Source organism: Podarcis liolepis (genome assembly GCF_965112155.1).
Source record: "Podarcis liolepis genome assembly, chromosome: 16".
NCBI lineage: Eukaryota > Metazoa > Chordata > Lepidosauria > Squamata > Lacertidae > Podarcis > Podarcis liolepis.
In genome coordinates this window covers 12637499-12659628 of record NC_139567.1, presented here as the reverse complement: position 1 = coordinate 12659628, position 22130 = coordinate 12637499, and the positions used below count along the sequence as shown (strand labels likewise).

The window sequence follows — 22130 nt, the reverse complement described above, 5'->3', positions numbered from 1 at the left end:
CTGAACGCCTTGCGAGTTGAATGTTTTGGTTACTGAACGCCACAAACCCAGAAGTGAGTGTTCCGGTTTGTGAATGTTTTTAGGAACCCACTCGTCCATTGCAACTTCCACGGCTTCCTGCAGCCAATCGGAAACAGTTCTTTGGTTTTCGAACGTTTTGGAAGTTGAACGGACTTCCTGAATGGATTCTGTTTGACTTCCGAGGTACCACTGTACAATGAACAGAATTCATAAAAACATTTTTTTTAAAAAAAAACCAAAAACCAACCCCAAACAAACCTTAAACATCTATGCAAATAAAAGACAGGAGTAGCAGAGGGACTAGCACCTTTAAAATCCAAATGTGTTTTGGGAATTTGGAGCGGCAGTTTCCTATCCTTTTTCATTGACAGTTATGAGGCAGCAGGGAATCAATCAGATGCAATTCTCCTGCACTTCTGTACTCAGGTGTGTGTGTGTGTGTGTGTGTGTGTGTGTGTAGAAACACCCACGCCAAACCTCTTTCTGCCATTAGCAACTGTGAATCATGGAAAACTTTTAACCACTGTTATAGAAAAAAATCTGCTCCTTTTCCCTTTCCTGGAGCCTGTATAGTGTCCTTAAGTGGTAGGAGAAATAACAGAGGCCAGCCACAGAATACTGAGAAGCAAAGCAGCTAGTAAGCCTGAACTTTATTAATTGTTGCAACAGGGTCTTCACTCACCATACGCAGGAGGGAGGAGGAACCCAGAACAGTGGTGTGCAAGCCCTCCTAGAGACTTTTGAAATTGCCCACCTTGTAGCTCAAGACCACCCCCCAAAACATCATACATACATCACAGAAGGAGGCAGTCTACAGCAGAAATGCATCACAGGAGGTGGTTTACAGCAGAAATCCTGTCTGCCAGGATACCTGACAATGGTCACTGATTGCTTTAACTGGCCAGCCCGGCCATTCTTTTGCAGTGGTAAATACTTTAATTCCTGGATCCAGGTCACAGGCTCACCCTTTGTTGTTGTTTAGTCATTTAGTCGTGTCCGACTCTTCGTAACCCCATGGACCAGAGCACGCCAGGCACTCCTGTCTTCCACTGCCTTCCGCAGTTTGGTTAAACTCATACTGTAGCTTTGAGAACACTGTTCAACCATCTTGTCCTCTGTCGTCCCCTTCTCCTTGTGCCCTCCATCTTTCCCAACATCAGGGTCTTTTCCAGGGAGTCTTCTCTTCTCATGAGGTGGCCAAAGTATTGGAGCCTCAGCTTCAGGATCTGTCCTTCCAGTGAGCACTCAGGGCTGATTTCCTTAAGAATGGAGAGGTTTGATCTTCTTGCAGTCCATGGGACTCTCAAGAGTCTCCTCCAGCACCATAATTCAAAAGCATCAATTCTTCAGCGATCGGCCTTCTTTATGGTCCAGCTCTCACTTCCATACATCACTACTGGGAAAACCATGGCTTTAACTATACAGGCTCACCCTGTTCATACACAAATATGCCCTTAAGACAGGTAAGCAAAAGAAAATGGAGAGACTTTCCCATTTCTTTCCTTCTTGCAGAGAAATATTTGAGGTCAATTTGGGACAGTCAAAATGGTTTGGGAGAGTCAAAATGACTTCATGATTGCTCTGCTGTACTATTTCAGACACGTGGTTTATGTACTGTATTTTTTGCACCATAACACTCACTTTTTTTCCTCCTAGAAAGTAAGGGGAAATGTCTGTGCATGTTATGGAGCGAATGCCTATGGGTGGCGGGGGGGATCTGCTGCAGTCGTGAGCAGAGGATCCATGGTTCCCCTTCCTTCCCTCCTCCGTGGTTACAAAGCATGGATCCACATGGATCCTCAGGATTTTTGCATTGGTCTACTCCAGACTCACTGTCAGATCACATGTCTGTAGCCACAGCATGAACCACAAAAATCATATATCCACTATTTCGTTTAGAATATTTTTTTTCTTGTTTTCCTCCTCTAAAAACTACATGCGTGTTATGGTCTGGTGCGTGTTATAGAGCGAAAAATACGGTAATTACCGGTATGTATGTGTTTGCCTTGTACATTTATGAACCTTTATTTTATATTTGGGACCTTAGAATTCTTATAACACCACCCACTGGCAAACCTAGCTCTCCCCTTTAGAAATGTAAACCCCTGGCCTTTGTTTAGGCAGCACCCCCTGGGCACAATTGTGTGGGGTTTTGAGTGTTCACCCCAGCGGTTGTGGGAAGCAACTGAGCAAGGAGAGGAAAATGTGCTTACACATTAGGAGCAATTTGTTTGGAATGGTTATTAGCTCAGCAAGACGCCACTTTCCTTCCACCCACCACCCTGAGAAAACTCTGCTGGCGCACCAGCCGAGAGGGGCAATTAGCAGGCCACAAGATGCCACTTTTAAAATCTGGGTTCCCTCAAGCATGCAGTTGCGTCAAGACAAATAAGTTCCATCTGCTTCAGCCAAGAATGAAGTTGCATTCCGCTGCCCCCTTTGGGACTGTGTTCTGCAAAAGGATGGTTTAGAACAGTCCAAATCTAGCCCAGGCAACCTGTGTGTTGTAAACCATCAATCTGTCTGCTCCAATCTCTACTTTCCACTTTTCTCTGATAAATAAATCACAACACTGTCTGCTAAATCCACCCCACACTCCTGCACTTCTCCTCAGTAGAGAAAGTCGCATTTTAAATAACTAAACATATCTTTCAACCTTGGAAATAATTATGCAGATTTGATTAATTTCCTTTGAGATGAATAAATGAAATTAACTAGCTCATTGTTGTCAACACCATACTGTTTTCTGCGTATAAATGGGTTTGGCATCTTAAAAAGAAAGGGAAAAAAAGAGCTTTTTTAATTCCTAAAAAAACTAATTTAACTTTTAAAGTTACAATTACATGCCGGGAAGAGACAACATGGAGTAGTTGTCTAGCTTGTCTTATGTATTATTATGAATATTAGAGTTTATTATTGTGCCATCAGTGCGTGTGGCAGTTCACAAAGTATAAGAAGTCAGGTCCCTGCACCCAAGGAGCTTTCAAACTACATTTCAAATACAGTGGTACCTCTGGTTACGAACTTAATTCATTCCAGAGGTCCGTTCTTAACCTGAAACCGTTCTTAACCTGAGGTACCACTTTAGCTAATGGGGTCTCCCGCTGCTGCCACTGCGCGATTTCTGTTCTTATCCTGGGGCAAAGTTCTTAACCCCAGGTATTACTTCTGGGTTAGCAGAGTCTGTAACCCAAAGTGTTTGTAACCCAAGGTACCACTGTATAGGGGAAATGATAGAGGAAGGGGAGAGGCAGCATTCAGCTGATGTCGAAGGGGCTTAGTTCCAGATAGACATGTACAGTAGTCTTCCCTAACAGGGTGCTCGCCAGATGATGGAACTACAACTCCCACCAGCCCCTGCCACTGCAGTATGCTAGCTGGGACTGATGGTACTTATAGTCCAAAAGATCTGGAGGGCACCAGCTTGGAGAAGGCTTATTTTAGCTATGGATTTCCATCCTCCACATGCAGTGCTGGGCACCTGGTTTAGACACCCTTTCAAATCAGGGTGGGGAACCTTAATGTGTCCAAGGGCCACGTTCCTTCATGGCCAACTGTCAGGCTTCAGGGACTCTGCTTCCTCCCCCGCTTTGGCTGTAGATAAGCAGAACAAAGCGAAAGGAGTCTCTTACCAGTTAGAAATTTTAATGACCACAGCAAGAAAACAAAGAATCCATTCCTCGGAATGGCGGTGCTCTCAATTAAGGGTTCCACCCACTTCCTCCCTAGTCACCCACTTCATTTCTGCGCCTTGCAACCTGATCTTGCAAGCCCTGTGCTTTCTGTGCTGCCACCTTATCCTCTGTCTTTGACCTTGGGCTGAGCGGCTGGACGCTTGCCATTGATAGTGAGTCTGTTAACTCTCTCTCCCCCATTTCCTCTCCTCCTAGCTGTTCCCCACCCAGTACTTCCTAACTTCTGCCTTCTAAACTATGCCCCTCTGCAAACCACTGTTCCAAACCTATACTATTTCCTTGCTCCTGGGAAGATTCAGGATCCTGATCAGGAGCAGGTGGAGGCTCCCACCATTCCTCCTCAGCGCAGCCCTCCTCAGCACGGTCCCTGACCCCAACCTTCTGGTGGCCACAACCATCTGGTGGGGGCAGATGCAAAGGGGGCAGAGCAAATGGGTGCAACTCTTCCCTGCCATTCAAAAATCAGAGGAAGGAAGCAGCACCGTCACAGTTCCAAGGCACATTCTGGCCGATCAAAAACATTCAGGGGGGTGGCCTGTGGGTGGGTTTGTAACCTGGGGGGAATCGCATGCCCTGCAAGTTTCTCTATTTCCCAGTGACAGTCCTGGAATTATGAAAGCTTCTGGCTTCTGATTTGATGCCGGAATGTCCCTATTTCCCCAAACATTGCCACCACCGCCAAGGTGGGAAAGGAGGAGGATGATCCATCGCTTGTCCTGAGCTGTGTCGGCGGCAGTGGTGGCTGCAAGGGAGCATACTGTTGCCTCCCCATGGCTTCTCCTCCCCATGGCTGCCAGTGCCGGCCTCCTCCCTTGGGCAGCTGGTAGCATCCTCTGGGAAACAGTCAAGAAGGCAGCAGGGAGGCTGTGGACACCAAGGCTTAGTCCCGTGTAACATGCTGACTCTGTGGGGTTGGAGTGGAAGAAAGGGAGAGCAGAGAACAAGGAGTCTTGATGATGATGATGATACAGTCATACCTCGGACTGAATATGCTTCAGGTTGAGCGTTTTCAGGCTACGCTCCGCGGTGACCCAGAAGTAACGGAACACGTTACTTCTGGGTTTCGCCACTGGCGCATGCGCAGATGCTCAAAATGACGCTGCATGAATGTGCGGAAGCGGCAAAACGCGACCCATGCACGCGCAGATGCGTGTTACGTTCTACTCATCAGGTCATTGGGGCTCCAGAACGGATCCCATTCGCATCCAGAGGTACCACTGTAATAGGTAAGAGGTAAAGGATCCCCGGACAGTTAAGTCCAGTCAAAGATGACTATGGGGTTGCGGTGCTCATTTTGCTTTCAGGCCAAGGGAGCCGGCGTTTGTCCACAGACAGCTTTCCGGGTCGTGTGGCCAGCATGACTAAACCAGTTCTGGTGCAACGGGACACCGTGACGGAAACCAGAGCACATGGAAACTCCGTTTACCTCCCCACCACAGCGATACCTATTTATCTACTTGCACTGGTGTGCTTTCAAACTGCTAGGTTGGCAGGAGCTGGGACAGAGCAATGGGAGCTCACCCTGTCACAGGAAATCAAACCGCCGACCTTCCGATTGGCAAGACCAAGAGGCAAGACCAAGAGGCTTGGTGGTTTAGACCACAGCCCCACCTGCATCTAATCATCATCATCATCATAATTTATTTTTACCCCGCTCATGTGACTGGTTGCCCTGGCCACTCTGGGCAGCTTCCAACATATATTAAAAAAATGATAAGACATTAAACTTTAAAGAAAAGCTTCCTTATTTAGGGTTGTCTTTAGATGTCTTCTAAAGTTTGTAGAGTTACTTATCTCCTTGGCTCAGGGTTTGCACAACTCCATACCCTCCAACATTTCTCCGATGAAAATAGGGGCGTCCTAAGGGGAAGCGGGACATTATGGGATCAAATTAGGAACCCGGACAGCTTTTCTAAATCTGGGACTGTCCCTGGAAAATAGGGACACTTGGAGGGCAATAGCCTTTCCCTGCTCAGGATCTCCAACAACTGGCATTCAGAGCCATAACCCTCAGCTGTGTGAGTTATGTGGGGATATAAAAAAGTGGCCCCCTGTGATGTTTAAAACACCCTTATCGTATACTGGAAGGACTGGAGGCACAATTGCATGCGGAAAGATTTATTGGGTCTTCAAAAGGTCCTTGGATCCATGGAATTAAGACACTCTTTTAGGACATCTGAATTTGCCCTCTTCATTCCAGGTGCACAATTTCTCCCCTGCACAAATAGGCTTGCAATCCTATTCCGCAGCATGATTTCATTAGCTCAATCCATCTGGGGATATCGTTGGCATATGCAAAGCTTATATGCTTTCCCCGAAAGCATTTGCAGACCAAATGTACAGGTTTGCGGGGGAGGAAAGACGTTAGAAGGGAAATGGAATTTGGCCTTCTGACAAATTAAGATAGTATTTGATGTAAAAAAGCAACGTGGTCTGTTTCCTTTCATCTTTTCTTTTTAAAATTTAAATGAAAACCCTAAAGCCATATTTGCTGATGAGTTGTTGCATGTATGCTGTGGAGTGCAAGTCAGATGGATGGAGCGTGTCTGACGCTTGTCATATGGGGACTGCAAATATTGATGTGAATTATTGACCAATGAATCTCAGCCTGTTGCCGTGAGGGGGGAGGGACGGAAGAGAGAGTGACTGGGCCAGCTTCTAAGTAATGCCAAATAGTTTTAATCACCCAATTGTGGTCCATGGAGCAATGATGGTCTTTGAGCTTGGGATATCTGTACTTAGCTCTGCGTTTGATTATTTACTGATGACGGAGATGGAGGCTGTTTTGACTGGGGCAGAATTAGGGGTGGGTGACTCTGTCAATTTCGGCTTCTCATTTTTCCAGTCCCCAGTTCGCCCCATTCCATATCCTTTTACCAATGTACATGAAAATTTGCCTTTGTTTTCATACATGTTTCCCTTCATGCCCACAGTTTTTGCAAGTATTTTTGCCCAATGTATACGTTTTTGCAAGAACCGCCCCTCCCCCAAATTTTGTACATGTTTGTACATTGTGTACATCTTCAAGGTTTTGCTATTGACATAGGAAACCCTGAACAGCTGAAGATCAGGATACTTGGCAGACTGATTGCCTTAAGAACAGTGGGAGCTGTTTTATACCTGTAATGAATCCAACCATTCGTCCATCTAGCTCAGTATCGCCTACTTTGACTGACAGTGCCTCTCCAAGTTTTCTCTCCTTTTTTGCAATTTAATCTTTATTGCTTTTAAATATTGAATCCATTCACCACAAAAAATCCAAAGAAAAAACAAATCACATCAAATACACACAAAACATATGTTACATATAAAATAAAGTTCTTCCCTACGTTGAGACTTCCGTCATCCTCAGTATGGGTCCTTTGTTTCCCTGTTGACTGCATATTGTAGGACCTTTAACTTACCATATATTATCTATAATCTTTGTAGCATATCACACTGCAGAAGTTAATCAAAGCATGTCAAAGATTTCATACGTGATCAATGTTCTTTTAAATATATATCCCATTCTTTGTTAAACTTTTGGTTTGCCTGGTTCCTCATTTCTCCTGTCATCTTTGCCAATTCTACATACAGTGGTGCCTCGCAAGACAAAATTAATTCGTTCCGCAAGTTTTTTCTTCTTGCGAGTTTTTCGTCTTGTGAAGCACAGTTTCCCATAGGAATGCATTGAAAATCAATCAATGCGTTCCTATGGAGACTGTCCGGGGACAGAGGGGAAGCGCCGCGTGCCTTCCCCTCTGTCCCGGGACCTGTTTAAAGCAAGGGGCGGCGGGGAGAAGATTGCTTCTCCCCGTTGCCTGCCCCGCAATCTCCGGGGACAGAGGGGAAGGCGCCTGTTTTAAAGCAAGGGACCTGTTTTAAAGCAAGGGAAGGGGCAGCGGGGAGAATCGCTTCTCCCCGTTGCCGCCCCTTGGTTCAAAAGGGGTCCGGGGACAGAGGGGAAGGCGCGCGCGTCTTCCCCTCTGTCCCCGGAGATTGCGGGGCTGGCAACGGGGAGAAGCAATCTTCTCCCCGTCGCCCCTTGCTTCAAAAGAGGTCCGGGGACAGCGGGGAAGACGTGCTGCGCTTCCCCGCTATCCCCGGAGCTTGCGGGGCAAGCTTCGTTTTGCGAAGCAAGCCCATAGGGAAATGCGTCTTGCGAAGCGGCTAAGAAAATGAAAAACTCCTTCGTCTAGCGAGTTTTTCGTTTTCCGAGGCGTTCGTCTTGCGGGGCACCACTGTAGTAAAATAATTTCGCCTTCCACTCCATTTTAGTGGGTATTTTGACTCCCTTCCACCATTTGGCTGTCAGCATTCTCATGGCAGTGGTTACATACATGGATATCTTCCTCAGTTCGGCTCTCCAGGTTTTCAGACAGTATTCTCCCCCAGCCTTACCTGCTGATGTTGGGGGTTGATCCTGGGGACACTTCCCCATTGGGGAATACCCTGCTGGTCATGTCATGGTTGGCAGATCACCATCTAGTGACAACAAGGAACAGCACCTTTTCCATAGCTCCACCAAGCCTCTGGACCACCCTCCCCCATGTGATTCGAGAGGCATCAACTAGGACATGTCTTAATTTGTTCAGGTGTCCTGACCATTAAGCTTTGGGTTGCACTGCTCAATATTTTGTTGCAGGATCTTGATCCAAAAATTTTGTAGACTGTATCTATTTTTATTGACAAGTAGGCAAATGGTGGGACGCGGGTGGCGCTGTGGGTTAAACCACAGAACCTAGGACTTGCTGATCAGAAGGTTGTCGGTTTGAATCCCCGCGATGGGGTGAGCTCCCGTTGCTCGGTCTCTGCTCCTGCCAACCTAGCAGTTCGAAAGCACACGTAGATAAATAGGTACCACTCCGGTGGGAAGGTAAACGCCGTTTCTGTGCGCTGCTCTGGTTCATCAGAAGCGGCTTAGTCATGCCGGCCACATGACCCGGAAGCTGTACACCGGCTCCCTCGGCCAATAAAGCGAGATGAGTGCTGCAACCCCAGAGTCGTCCGTGACTGGACCTAATGGTCAGGGGTCCCTTTACCTTTTTAGGCAAATGGCTCCTGCCAACCTAGCAGTTCGAAAGCACGTCCTGTTTTCATTTTAAATGTGTTTATTTCAACTGGGCCTGATTCCTTATGTGTGTATGCATGCACTAGAAATCCAAAACAATCATTGAACCCTGCCTGGTTTCCTCCATTTCTGCTTGAAAACAAGGAAAGAACCAGTTCCGCTTTTCACGACGACTCTGGTTTGTTTTTCCTTTCTCTTTCTTTTCTGCAAACTTCCCACATGTAGAACCAGCAAAGAGTCACAACTGTATGTCCTAGTTTTTAACGTGGCAGGCAGCAATCCTACACGCTGGTAGTTCGCATGGAAACAAGGACTTAACGCCCCGGTGGAGACGAAGGTGCTGGATTTGAATTTGATTTCTTCCTTAGCAACACCAGGCTGAACGCCTCACATCAGCGCATGCTATTTTTAAAACCTGGCAGGAAAAAGGTATAGAAAAGTGGAGTAAATCAAGGGCAGATGCCGTTTGAGACTCTCAGGACTCTCGTGCCCACCGGTGCCTTGCCATGCAAGAAAGGATGAGTGTGTTTTATCGCTCACAAACACATGGTCACTAAGGCTGCAAAATAAAATTTAAAAAATAAATAAACCCTGTCTCCACTTTCCTGAGAAGAAGCCCCAGCTAAATCCAAACTTAAGAGATTTTAAAAGCAGGAGACAGACATAAGCCAGCTCTCCTTTTAGCAATTAGGCTGAACAGTCGGCGTGGGCGATATCTTCCCAGTGGAGCCTCGTTGCTCAACTCCAGGTTTCTAATTGAGATATTTATTAAACGAGTCTAAAGGAAAGGGAGTGGAAGAAGAAGAAGAAGAAGAAGAAGAAGAAGAAGAAGAAGAAGAAGAAGAAGAAGAATGTGGCTTAAATAATCTTTACACTTCCTGTGGATTCTGAAATCAGTTTTAGGAGGGACGGCCCTTTTATTAGGCAGAGTGAGGAAATAGCGTTGGGCAGCAGATTAGAATAGAATAGAATAGGAGTTGGAAGGGACCCTGAGGGTTATCTAATGCAACCCCCTGGAATGTAGGGTGCTCCAGCGATTCCCTTTTTTTGGAGGAAGGAGCTGCGTACTGTATGCTGCATGGATTGGATTGTCCATCCTCCCTACACTAGCCTGAAGGTAGGGATTGGCAAATACAGTCATACCTCGGAAGTTGAATGGAATCCGTTCCGGAAGTCCATCCAACTCCCAGAACCATTAAAAAACCAAGGGGCTGCAGCCAATCAGAAGCCACGGAAGCCGTGCCGGACATCCGACTTTCGTAAATCTTGAAAATTGGAATACTTAATTCTGATTTTCGATCGTTCGGGAGCCGAAACATTCAGCAACTAAGCTATTTGAGATCCAAGGTATGACTGTACGATGGAACCTTGGTTTTCGAATGTCTCAGAAGTTGAATGTTTCGGTTTTTGGAAGTTGAATGTGCCACGTGGCTTCCGTATTGAGTTTTCCATAAGTATTTGCTTCCGAAAATGCATGCTTCGGGTTTCAGAAGTCGGTCTTCTGGAACAGATTACGTTTGAAAACCGAGGTTCCATTGTATAGTCATACCTCGTGTTGCATTAGGTTCATGTTGCATCTCATTCTGCATGATGCACACATGTGCAGAAGTGCTCTATCATGCTCTGCGCATGTGCAGAAGTGCTGTTTTAGTTGCGGACTTTTTGGGGTGCGAATTGCACTCCAGATTGGATCATGTCCGCAACTCGAGGTACCATTGTATGGCAATTTTGGTTTCTCTCAGTTTCTCATTTTCCAGTCTCAAGTTCAGTTCTGCACATTTTTGCATCATTCTGTGAGTTAGTATTTTTTTAAAGAAATCGTGAAAATTCATTGTCATTTTGTTGTGAATTTCTCCTATCATCATTATTTATTTATTAAATTTGTTAGTAGCTTAATTGCTTCATCTTGCCCAAGGCAATCTAAAGCCACTTACCGTATTTTTCGCTCCATAAGACGCACCAGACCACAAGACACACCTAGTTTTTGGAGGAGGAAAACAAGAAAAAAAATATTCTGAATCTCAGAAGCCAGAACAGCAAGAGGGATCGCTGCGCAGCGAAAGCAGCGATCCCTTCTTGCTGTTCTGCCTTCTGTGATAGCTGCGCAGCCTGCATTCACTCCATAAGGAGCACACACATTTCCCCTTACTTTTTAGGAGGGAAAAAGTGAGTCTTATAGAGCAAAAAATACGGTAAGTTACAACAGGGACTTCCTAAGCCCCTGGAGCATTAAAGGGTGGTAAGGGGCTTCTTAGGGTGGTGCTGTGGGTTAAACCACAGAGCCTAGGACTTGCCGATCAGAAGGTTGGCGGTTTGAATCCCCGCACCGGAGTGAGCTCCCGTTGCTCGGTCCCAGTTCCTGCCAACCTAGCAGTTTGAAAGCATGTCAAAGTGCAAGTATATAAATAGGTACTGCTCTGGCGGGAAGGTAAACGGTGTTTCCGTGCACTGCTCTGGTTCACCATAAGCGGCTTAGTCATGCTGGCCACATGACCCGGAAGCTGTACGCCGGCTCCCTCGGCCAATAAAGCGAGATGAGCGCCGCAACCCCAGAGTTGGCCATGACTGGACCTAATGGTCAGGGGTCCCTTTACTTTTACCTTTAAGGGGCTTCTTGCCTGCTGCTTCGCCACATGCCCAGAACATGAGAGGTGGCTGCAAGAAAGATCACCCTAGCTCTGTCCCATTGCCATTCTTGTCCAACTTACAGAAGGCAAACATCTGCAATAGGGACATTTTGTACCTGGGGAGGCTTTTAGACCCCTGGAAAATGAGGGTTCCAAATTGCACAGAGAGCTTTCATTGATGACTCCTTGCTGCAGAAGTTGATCTTCCACAAGCTGGAGGGTGGCAAAAAATGAAGCTCCAGTGAGCTCATTTCCACTGCCTCCTCATGTGTTTAATTAACACTTAGACATGAACGCACAACGAGGACTATAGTGCATAAAACACTTGTGGGAAACGGACTTTGTTTTGTATTTTATACCGAACGGTTCCTCTCTATATATTAAATATCAGGCTCTGCAAATACATCAACAAACATAAAACAAGATAAGAATTCCCCAAGCGTGCAATATGATTAAAATATTGAGGGTTGTATCTAAATGTGGCATTCAGTTAAGTCCCTTAGGGTATCCTTGTTCTTCTGGAAAAAACATGTTGTGCCTGTGGAACGTGGCTGTGCTAGACAATGTATACATGGGTTGTGCAAGAGATTGCTGAGTCTGTGGCAAAATGTCCAAACTTCCCTTTTGACCTTGCTAGACACAGGTCCGGTCTTTAAAGCTCTGTGTCTGAGCACTTCCCTCCTGCCCCACTGCTTTGCCCCAGAAAACTCATGCTGAATTCGGTTCCCCCACAGACTGCTGTTTGCTCCGATTCAGCAACAAAGAGCAGGTTTTTCAGGGGAAAGCGCCGGGGCAAGAAAACCACATCACCCGTTGACTAGCATGTGAGCCCTTGCACTAGCAGAAAGGGAACACTAGACACAAGCCTATGTTTTAAAAGATAAGCAATGCTAGCTCACCTTTCAAGTATCAGTGCAGTTATAGGCTGCCATTATGGGATAGTTTTGCAGCAGCCCTGTTTGAAATACGAACCCCCAGAATAGGATGCGGATCCCACAGATTGTTACAAGATTAAGAGGACATTGCAGCAAATTCACTGCAAGCTCATTAAACAAAGGCAGCAATGATTAATGTTAAGTGTTGTTTACAATGATCGTGATTAGAGTTGATGCTTCTCCCTAGCAAAAAGCATTACAGAAGACATCAAAGATGTGGAACTGGCAAACAGGACTGATCTAGAAGCAATCCGAGGCTTACAGACTCCCAAATGCAATTGTACTAAGTGAAATGGGAAGAGACAGAAGTGGGTGGAATTCTCCTCCTCCCCAACACTGTAATATTTAGTGGTATTCCATAGCTGCCCACCTGCACATTATTGCAATTAGATAATATTCTAGACAACAGTCACTCATTCTTCTTGCTGGGTTCTGTAGGATGCATGACAGCTGGGAAATATGAAAACTAAAATATCTTTTAGTGTTGCAGCTTCTACACTTAGGAACCCCCTGACCATTAACGCCAGGCAGGTTTTGGGTGCCTGCTTCAAACATTTTTTTTTATACGCAATATCCTATACAGACATGTAGGTGTTGGTGTGTTTTAATCTCTTGTACTGTTATTGTTAATTATTTTTTGAAGTGTTGTAACCTGCCCATGGAACCTTGGGAGTGAAGGGCAGGTAATAAGTTGATTTATTTTTCTAATGGTTTTAGCTGTTTTTAATTGGTGAGTTTAATATTTCTTTTGAACTGCTATGAGGTTTTACCACAATCCAGTAGTATATACATAAATGAATAACTAAAACATATTTGCCAGTTCCCCTTTAGGACATCTCTGCATTTGCAGTAGGGAGACAGCTCTGCAGCCCATGGAGACTAGACAAGCACTGTTCTAAGTCATTTTGCTTTACTTCTGTACAAAAAGCAACTAATAGGTTTAAATAATGGTAATGATAATGATGAAACAACGATGAGAGGCAGTTGGAGATGGTGTTGTGCATCATGGTGTTTAAATTAATAAAAACAAGAACACTGAGGTTCCTTGAAGCCTGACCCATGTTTATTGGAGGATGCAGAGAGTAGGTTCCCTGCAAAGGAGGGAAGCGGGGACTTGCCTGTAGCAGCCCCATCCTAGGAACATAAAAATAAGCTACCTTAGTCAGACAATTCACTCATCTAATTCAGTACAGTCTCTATACTGATTGCCAGTGGCTCTCCAGAGTGGTTTATTATTATTACCATTTTATTATTTATTTATTTATTTATTTATTTATTTATTTATTTACAGTATTTATGTGCCATTTTTTGGGTGGACCTCACAAAACAGTTTACATAAGATTACAGCAAAGAACACCTTTTTTAAAAGTTATAATAAAATGGAAAAGAGAAGTTTGTTCAGAAAAAGCTGTTTCTGCTTCTTCCCCATTCCCCACAAGGCAAGATGGTCTTTCAGACGCCCCTGTGATGGGTACCTGGGACATTCAGCAAGCATTACAGATGTTCAACCGCAGAGTTAGGGCCCCTCCCTAAGACAAATGCCTTGAGGATAGAGCTATAAATGGCAATTGGCTATGGTGCCCATATGGCAGAACTTTCATGTTCTCTGATAAATGCTACTGAATACCAATTGAATTGCTGCTGGGGTTGGTGGTGCCCCACAGGGATGGCAGGTGGAGCTAAGGTCTAAACCACTGAGCCTCTTGGGCTTGCCAATCGGAAGGTTGGCGGTTCAAATCCCCACGGCGGGGTGAGCTTCCGTTGCTCTGTCCCAGCTCCTGTCAACCTAGTAGTTCAAAAGCAGGCCAGTGCAAGTAGATAAATAGGTACTGCTGTGGCGGGAAGGTAAACAGCATTTCTGTGTGCTCTGGCTTCCGTCACGGTGTCCCGTTGTGCCAGAAGCAGTGTAGTCATGCTGGCCACACGACCCAGAAAGCTGCCTGTGGACAAACGCCAGCTCCCTCGGCCTGAAAACGAGATGAGCTCCGCAACCCCATAGTCATCTTTGACTGGACTTAACTGTCCAGGGGTCCTATCCTGAACTTTCTTGGAGACATCTGCTGAGCTGTGTGGCTTGAGGGGAGAACAGCTAGATGCCAGGCAAGATGGACTTTTGATCTGATCCAGGCATCCCTAAACTAGGCCCTCCAGCTGTTTTGGGACTACAATTCCCATCATCCCTGACCACTGGCCCTGTTAGCTAGGGATGATGGGAGTTGTAGTCCCCAAACAGCTGTAGAGCCCAGTTTAGGTATGCCTGATCTGATCCAACAAGCTTCTTCTCACAGGACCTGCGGTCCTGCAGATGCTGTTGAGTTGAGAGCGCCCATCAGCGAGGACGACCAGCAGTCAAGTTATGATGGAGGGGTAGGTCAGCAATGTCAGGATGAGACACAGGGTCCCCCCTTCCCATCCTTTTGAATGTACAGTCATACCTCAGGTTGAAGTTGCTTCAGGTTGAGCATTTTTGGGTTGCGCTCCACAGCGACCCGCAAGCAATGGAACGCGTTACTTCTGGGTTTCGCCACTCGCGCATGCGCAGATGGTCAAAATGACGTCACACGCATGCGCAGCAAATCGTGACCCGCGCACGCGCAGTTGCGAGTTGCGTTCGCTTCAGGATGCGAATGGTGCTGTGGAATAGGTCTCGTTTGTATCCAGAGGTACCACTGTGCTAGCAATGTGCATCTCAGTAAAGCTTGTCTCCTGATTTGAGACACAGGTGCCAGGTTTTGCAGGTGGCACCAAGGCAGCAGTTCAACACCCATCAGTAGACCATGGGGATGATTCACACCTCCCTGAGGATGAGAAAGGTGCCAAGGCTTTGCACAGTATCAAGGCAATGCGAAAAACAAGAGCCACAGAATCAGAGAGAAAGAGAGAGAGGGGAGTTATCAGCAGCCATCTGGCAGAAAATAGCAGGAGCCAGTGTTGCTCGCCACCCACTCACCCTCTGCAAGAACTGTTTTCAAGTCAGATCCAAAGCCCTCGTCTCCTACACTTCCTCATCCGAATGGAGACGGCGAGTTCTCCGAATGCCTCCTTGGGCTTCCTGAGTGCCCCACGGCTTTCCTGCCTCTTTCCTAAGCCCGCTGTGCTTTCCAAACAACGCCCAGAACACCATGCTTCCTTTCCACCAGGGATCTGGCACAGCCAGTCCAGGCCTTGGATCATCATCGCAGCATTCATTCAAAGCGGGAGGGGGAGATTCCCGATGGCTCACCAAAGGGAGGAGATGCTTGAATTGCTTGCAGGTTATTAGCCTGCATCCACGTGAGCTGAGTCCCGCTTGAGCGCCCCGGCCTGCCCAATCCAGTATACCTGAAGGAGCGTCTCCGCACCCACCATTCAGCCCGGACACTGAGGGCCTTCTGGTGGTTCCCTCCCTGCAAGAAGTGAAGTTGCAGGGAATCAGGCAGAGGGCCTTCTCGGTGGTGGCGCCTGCCCTGTGGAACGCCCTCCCAGCAGATGTCAAAGAAATAGGCAACTGTCTGACTTTTAGAAGACATCTGAAGGCACCCTTGTTTCGGGAAGTTTTTAATGTCTGATGTTTTGTCGTGTTTTTAATATTCTATTGTGAGCCGCCCAGAGTGGCTGGGAAAACGCAGCCAGATGGGCGGGGTATAAAGAAGAAATTATTATTAGAATCCACTCTGCTTGTTTACTCAGAAGTAAGTTTCACTGGGATCAGTGAACTTGCTTTCCCAAGCAGGCCTTCCCCCTTCCCCCCTTCCCAACCTTTAAGTATTTTAAATCTTTTGTTGGAAGCCACCCAGAGTAGCTGGGGAAACCCTGCCAGGTGGGCGGGGTATAAATAATAAATTATTATTATTAGTAGTAGTAGTAGTAGTACAGTGAACCCTCTGGATATGAACTTAATTCATCATGGGGGTCCATACTTACACCAAAAAGTCCGTATCCAAAGGCGCCACTTCTGTGCACGAGCACAGAGCAATAGAGCGCTTCTGTGCATGTGCGCGGGGCGAAACCCAGAAGTATACACTTCCAGGGTTGCCGTGATTGTAACTCAAAATTACGCTACCCAAAGGTCTGTAGTATGAATCAGAACTTGTGTTTTGGAATCACAGCTAGACGTAATATATTTGTCAGTCTTTAGCTGCTACAGGACTCTATTGTTTTTGTTGTATCAGGCTAACAAACCTACCCTTTAAGACAAGGGTGGTGTTTTTGCAGCCCGAGGGCCACATTCTCTATTGAGCAACCTTGTGGGGGCCACATGCTGGTGGTGGGCGGAGCCAGAGGCAAAAGTGGGCAGAACAACAAGGGCATCGTATCCTCCATCCAGGCAAAAATTAGGAGGGGGTGAAGCAGGATCAGTGAGGAGTGTGGCTTGGGACAGGGGGTGTGGTGCGGAAAAGGGGGCACACAAAGAAGCTTGGAGAGTCACGTTTGGCCCCTAGGCCTGCAGTTGGCCACCCCTGCTTTAAGACTTTGCAGCACAACCCCAAAAAGAAGAAATTTGTTATTTCTGTACAGTTTAGGTAGTTCTGTCCCTATAATTCCCAAAAGAATAACTGCAGGTTATTTTTAAACTTCAGGTTATTTTCAGGTGCCCAGCAGAGGTGCCCAGGACAGGTGCTAGTGGTGGCCTTATTGGGACTCTGAAAGTTGTGTGTGGGGGGGAATTATTATTACTACTACTATTGTTATTGTTTTGACTAAACTGCGGGAGGCAGTGGAAGACAGGAGTGCCTGGCGTGCTCTGGTCCATGGGGTCACGAAGAGTCGGACACGACTAAACGACTAAACAACAACAACAACAACAACATTGTTATTGTATTCATCATCATCATTATTTTCACTATCGTTATCATTATTATTACAATTTGTATAGTCCCCTATGCCCATAGATCTCAGGATGGTTCACAACATAAAAATCTAGTCTAGCAAGGTGCCTTAAAGTGGGCCAGCCCATTGGACTGCCTAACTCAGTGTTGTCTCCACCAGAGGTAGCTAACGTGGCACAATTCAAACATTGTGGATGGCAACTCCCACCAGCCCCAGCCAGTGTGGTGAGCAGTCAGAGATGATAGGAGCTGTAGTCCAAGACATCTGGAGGTTTTGCAAAACCCCATCGGCTGCCCCTGTTCCGCACTGGCCAGCAGCAACTTTTTAGGATTTCAGATGGGTCTCTCTCAGCCCATCCTGAACATGCCAGGGTTACGAAGTAGTTGAAAAATCTACATTGGCTCCCAGTACATTTCTGAGCACAATTCAAAGTGTTGGTGCTGACCTTTAAAGCCCTAAACAGCCTTGGCCCAGTATACCTTAAGGAGTGTCTCCATCCCCATCATTGAGCCCAGATACTGAGGTCCAGCTTTGAGGACCTTCTGGTGGTTCCATCACTGCGAGAGGTGAAGTTACAGGGAACCAGGCAGAGGGCCTTCTCGGTAGTGGCGCCCACCCTGTGGAACGCCCTCCCATCAGATGTCAAGGAAATAATCAACTACCTGACTTTTAGAAGACATCTGAAGGCAGCCCTGTTTAGGGAAGTTTTTAATGTTAGAAGTTTTATTGTGTTTTTAATATTCTGTTGGGAGCCTTCCAGAGTGGCTGGGGAAACCCAGGCAGATGGGTGGGATATAAATAATAACAAATTATTATAATATTATTATTATTATCTACCACTGATTATTCAGAAATGTTATTTAAAGGAGAATAAGGGCAAATTCTAACTCATTGGTGGTTCTACTTTGGAAACAAAACCCTGCAATTTGGAGCTCCGAAACCTACCAAGAAATCTGGAGGGGAGGTTTGGAAGCAGTCCCTCCACGGGTCAGGAAGGAAGCTGTTGATGCAGATCTGCGAATGCCAGAGTCAATATGTCTCTTTCTATTTACAGTGGCTAAGAAGAAATGGAATGGCACAGAAGCATCCAAGCTGGTTTCCCATTGGTCCTCTCAACAGCACCCTTTCACTTCCAGAAGAACAATCACCACCCCATTGAGTCTGATCACAGAAGAGATGCAATGCTCTCCTGGACCGCCTTTCTTTTTAGAGCCGCTATCCCTGTTCTTTCTGTTAAAAAAAAATCATATTGGCACTCCTTGCTTCCTCCTTTGCACGCTGCCTCTTAGCCCTCCCCATGTACATATCAGTTGTTCTTCAATCCCCCCCACCCAAATTATATACACATATATCACACCCACACCTGTGCGATATAGAACGGAGCTTTCTTTTGCAGCGCTCATAACCTGTAAGCTTGCCTCTCCACTTCTCAGTTTTTGGGGGGCCTTCAGGCATTCGCTACTCAGTCCTAAATTCTAAGCAGTCTGAGCAGAGGCAAAGAGGCTATTCTTCATATAGCTCGGCCTTTAAGCCTTTTCCATCACTGGCCAGAGTTTGGAGACAAGGCAGTGGAGCTGCGAGTGGTATGATAGAACGGCTTGCTCTACAGCACACAAGCATGTATTTTGTCCCACTGTAATATCTGGCTCGATGGGGCATAATATTGGCTGCTGTTTTTAATTAGATCCTTACTGCACACAACACCACCATACACACATAAAATAAAACCACATTAACATCGCCTATGGCTGTGATTGTGAACGCAATGATTTTCTTATATTTCCATTCGCCCATCTTTCATCTTACTAATTAAATAACATTTCAAAAATAATGGAGAAGGAAATGCATGTTGATGATGTTACGGGTGCCACGTCGAGATGGGTTAACCTGGCAATTTTGGTTTCTCTCAGTTTCTCGTTTATCCAGTCCACCACATTTCTGCATCAGCTTTGCAATTCCTTAAAAAAAAAAAAGATTTCCCTGAAAATTCATCAGAATTTAAGCCTAATGTACAAATTTTTATATGCATTTTTGCCTAACAGACAAGTGTTTGCAGTCAGTTCCCCCTCATATAATGCACATATGGTGCTATTTTCACTAATATATGCCTTTGTCTGCCTAGTTTCCCCGATATATATATTTTTGTATACTTCATTTGTTTGGAGAACTACGTCACAAAATTCAGAGAAGGGCATGCTTCAAAGAAAGGCTGTGCTTCAGTTCATATATTCTCCCTCGTCCCTAACACTAACTCGTATGTGCCCACCCCAGTTCTGTGTCCCCACCCCACCCCCTGTCCCAGCACACAGAAAAATTGCAGCATCATTCCTTGCCTGCTGAACCTGCGCCAGGCAGAAATCTGTACATAATGTTACTTGTGCAAGGAAGGTCCATTCAAACTATGTCCCCACGACTGAGGCTGCAATCCTGTGCTCACATACCAGGGAGTAAGTACCATTGAACTTAATGGGGCTTGCTTCTGAGTACCGTAACTATGCATAGGATTGCAATAAGGTGTTTCGTCTGTCCTCATTACAGGCGGCATCAAGTTTTGAAAAACACGTCAAAATCCTGCAAAGCTGTTTCTGAAACCTCTCTCTCATACTACCTTTCACACTTTAAATTTAAAATATCTCCAGCTAGAAAGGAAACACCCTTTTCCTTGGTCAGCCCAGAGAGGTGTTCCATAAAGCCTTTTCTTGCATGTTGCATGCTGATTTATTCTTTTGCATCTGACAGTTTTAGAAATTCTTTTTGAGGCGTTGCGCAACCAAGCTCCATTTTTAATCAGTCTAGCCTTTGTTGAACGTTCCTGTTCAGTTGTGGTTTGAAGGTTGAAATACTAATTCTGTTGGTGTCCTCAATTCTTGTCATGGTGTGGTGAGCCCTTTTTAAATGAACTTATACAGTAGCTGTAGGACAGCCATTGATTCCCTTTTATTCTTTGGGCCAGTAGATCATGGAGAGTGCTAAGTTGCTCCCAGTTATTAGCCTTCAGGTTCTTCATTTGCACAGACCCAATCTGACAGTCAGTGTGTATCATTCCCCCCCCCCCCCATGCAAGCTGCTTGTTGTGGCTGTCCTAACCTCCTAGCCCCAAGTTCTGTAGGGCTGGCCCTACCATTGTACAGAGTGAGGCAGTGACTTCAGGGGTCAGGGGCTGGGGTGCAGCTGTGGCTCCTGAGCTCCTCCTCCCAGCCATTGCCCTCTGTTGGAAGCCAGGACTGCATACACTGCCTCAAGTGTGATGGAGAATGTTGTCTCATCACCATTGCTGAAGCAAGATTCATGTACCAGTTCAGTTGGTTTGGGGAAGAAGGGCACCATTCTTGTCTTCAGGATGCAAAATATACAGTGGTACCTTGGTTCCTGAATGGCTTAGTTGTTGAACAAATCGGCTCCTGAACGCCGCAAACCCAGAAGTAAGTGTTCCAGTTTGTGAATGTTTTTCGGAAGCCGAACATCCGACATGGCTTCCGCGGCTTCCGATTGAGTGCAGGAAGTTTCTGCAGCCAATTGGAAGCCGTGCCTTGGTTTTTTAATGGTTTTGGGAGTCGAATGGACTCCCAGAATGGATTAAGTTTGAGAACCAAGGTACCATTGTAGTGGTCCGGCCCTATAGTTTTGGAATCAATCGTGTAGTCCAGTTAAATCATTTTGCCTTCCGCATTTGCTATTAACCCACCCTTGCAATTAAGCACTAGCCCAGAAGCCATCAGCAACCATGAAAGCCTTGCAGCTGGTAGAGGAGGAACGGAGCGTTCCATCCCTCCTTTGCACCCAGGGTAGGAAGGCAGGGCAGAGGAAGGGAAGAGCACTCCACAGGGCAGGCATTGGTGGGCACCTGCACGAACCCACTAGGGCCCACTGTCGTTTTCTGATGTTTCTCCCTCCTCCTCCTGGAACTGTCTGTTCACCTGCTCTCTTTGAGCCTGCAAACCAGAGCAAGAAGACAAGAACAGCCTCCACCCCTCTCCCCGTGCTCAGCTTCAGGGCATTGTGCCGATTGGGCCCAGAGGGAGAGAGCAAGTGAGAGAAGAGGAAGCCACTCAGTGTACCTTGTCATAAGAAGGCTTTGCTGGATCAGGCCGAGGGACCATCTTACAGTGCCCCCACCCCCCTGATGCCTATGGGTAGCTCAAAAGCAAGGACCTGAATGCAATAGCACACTAGTTGGTCGCTCCAATGCTAGCTCACAGCAGGCTACTAAATATTTTTGCAGGCAACCACTTATTATTATTATTTGCAAGGCTGCATTAATCCGATCCCCCTTCCCCCAATTGGCTCCCCCGACTCATTAACCCAATTCCCTCATTCTTGTTTTCTTACTCAAGCCTCCAGCTTTATGCTCTCTATAGAGCACGAAGAACGGTCCAAGTTCTCTAACAGGCTGGCAGGTTAGAAAGAAGATGTGATCCTGGCTTTTTACGCTTTCTTCTTCCCTCGCTTCTTACAGGGCTCAGAGCAGACAAGAGAAGGGCTGACGGAGAGGGGAAGAAGGCCATGGGATAAGCAGAAGAGCGAACTCAAGCAGTGACTGTATTCTCTGCTTTGAATTTGCTGGGCTTTTAGGAAGATTCTCTAGGTAGCAAGAAGGACTGTAGAGATGATACACCACCCAACTATTCCAAGAAATGTTCAAAAGGCCTCGATAGCATGCAGGAATTTCCCCCTTGCTTATTCAGCTACATTTTACACCATCCTACACTGTTCTTCCATCTGCCTTGTGAACACCCCACATTCCCTTGGCCTCTCTGCACCGTGCCCCACTTTGTAAGTCCTCTCTCTCTCTCTCTCTCTCTCTCTCTCTCTCTCTCTCCATCCATACATACAGTTTAGGCAGGAGCTGGTGCAGCTGTCTTTCTAAATATCTTTTTAACATTTTGCATGTGATTGCTTCTACCAAGATGGAATGTTAATAAAGGAATGTTGATATGAAAATCTGGATTCTTGTTGTTGTTGTTGTTGTTGTTGTTGTTGCAGGAGCTGCCCA

The 22130-nt window shown here is 46.3% G+C and overlaps 1 protein-coding gene across 1 annotated transcript in view; it reads left to right on the top strand.

The window, feature by feature from the left end:
• NRGN (neurogranin) overlaps positions 1 to 22078 on the top strand; it is a 50573-nt gene extending 28495 nt beyond the window's left edge. The window contains exon 3 of the mRNA XM_083480819.1: positions 18192 to 22078. The gene's annotated coding sequence lies outside the window, so the exon portion shown is untranslated. The remainder of the gene's footprint in view (positions 1 to 18191) is intronic.
• Positions 22079 to 22130: the final 52 nt, after the last annotated feature.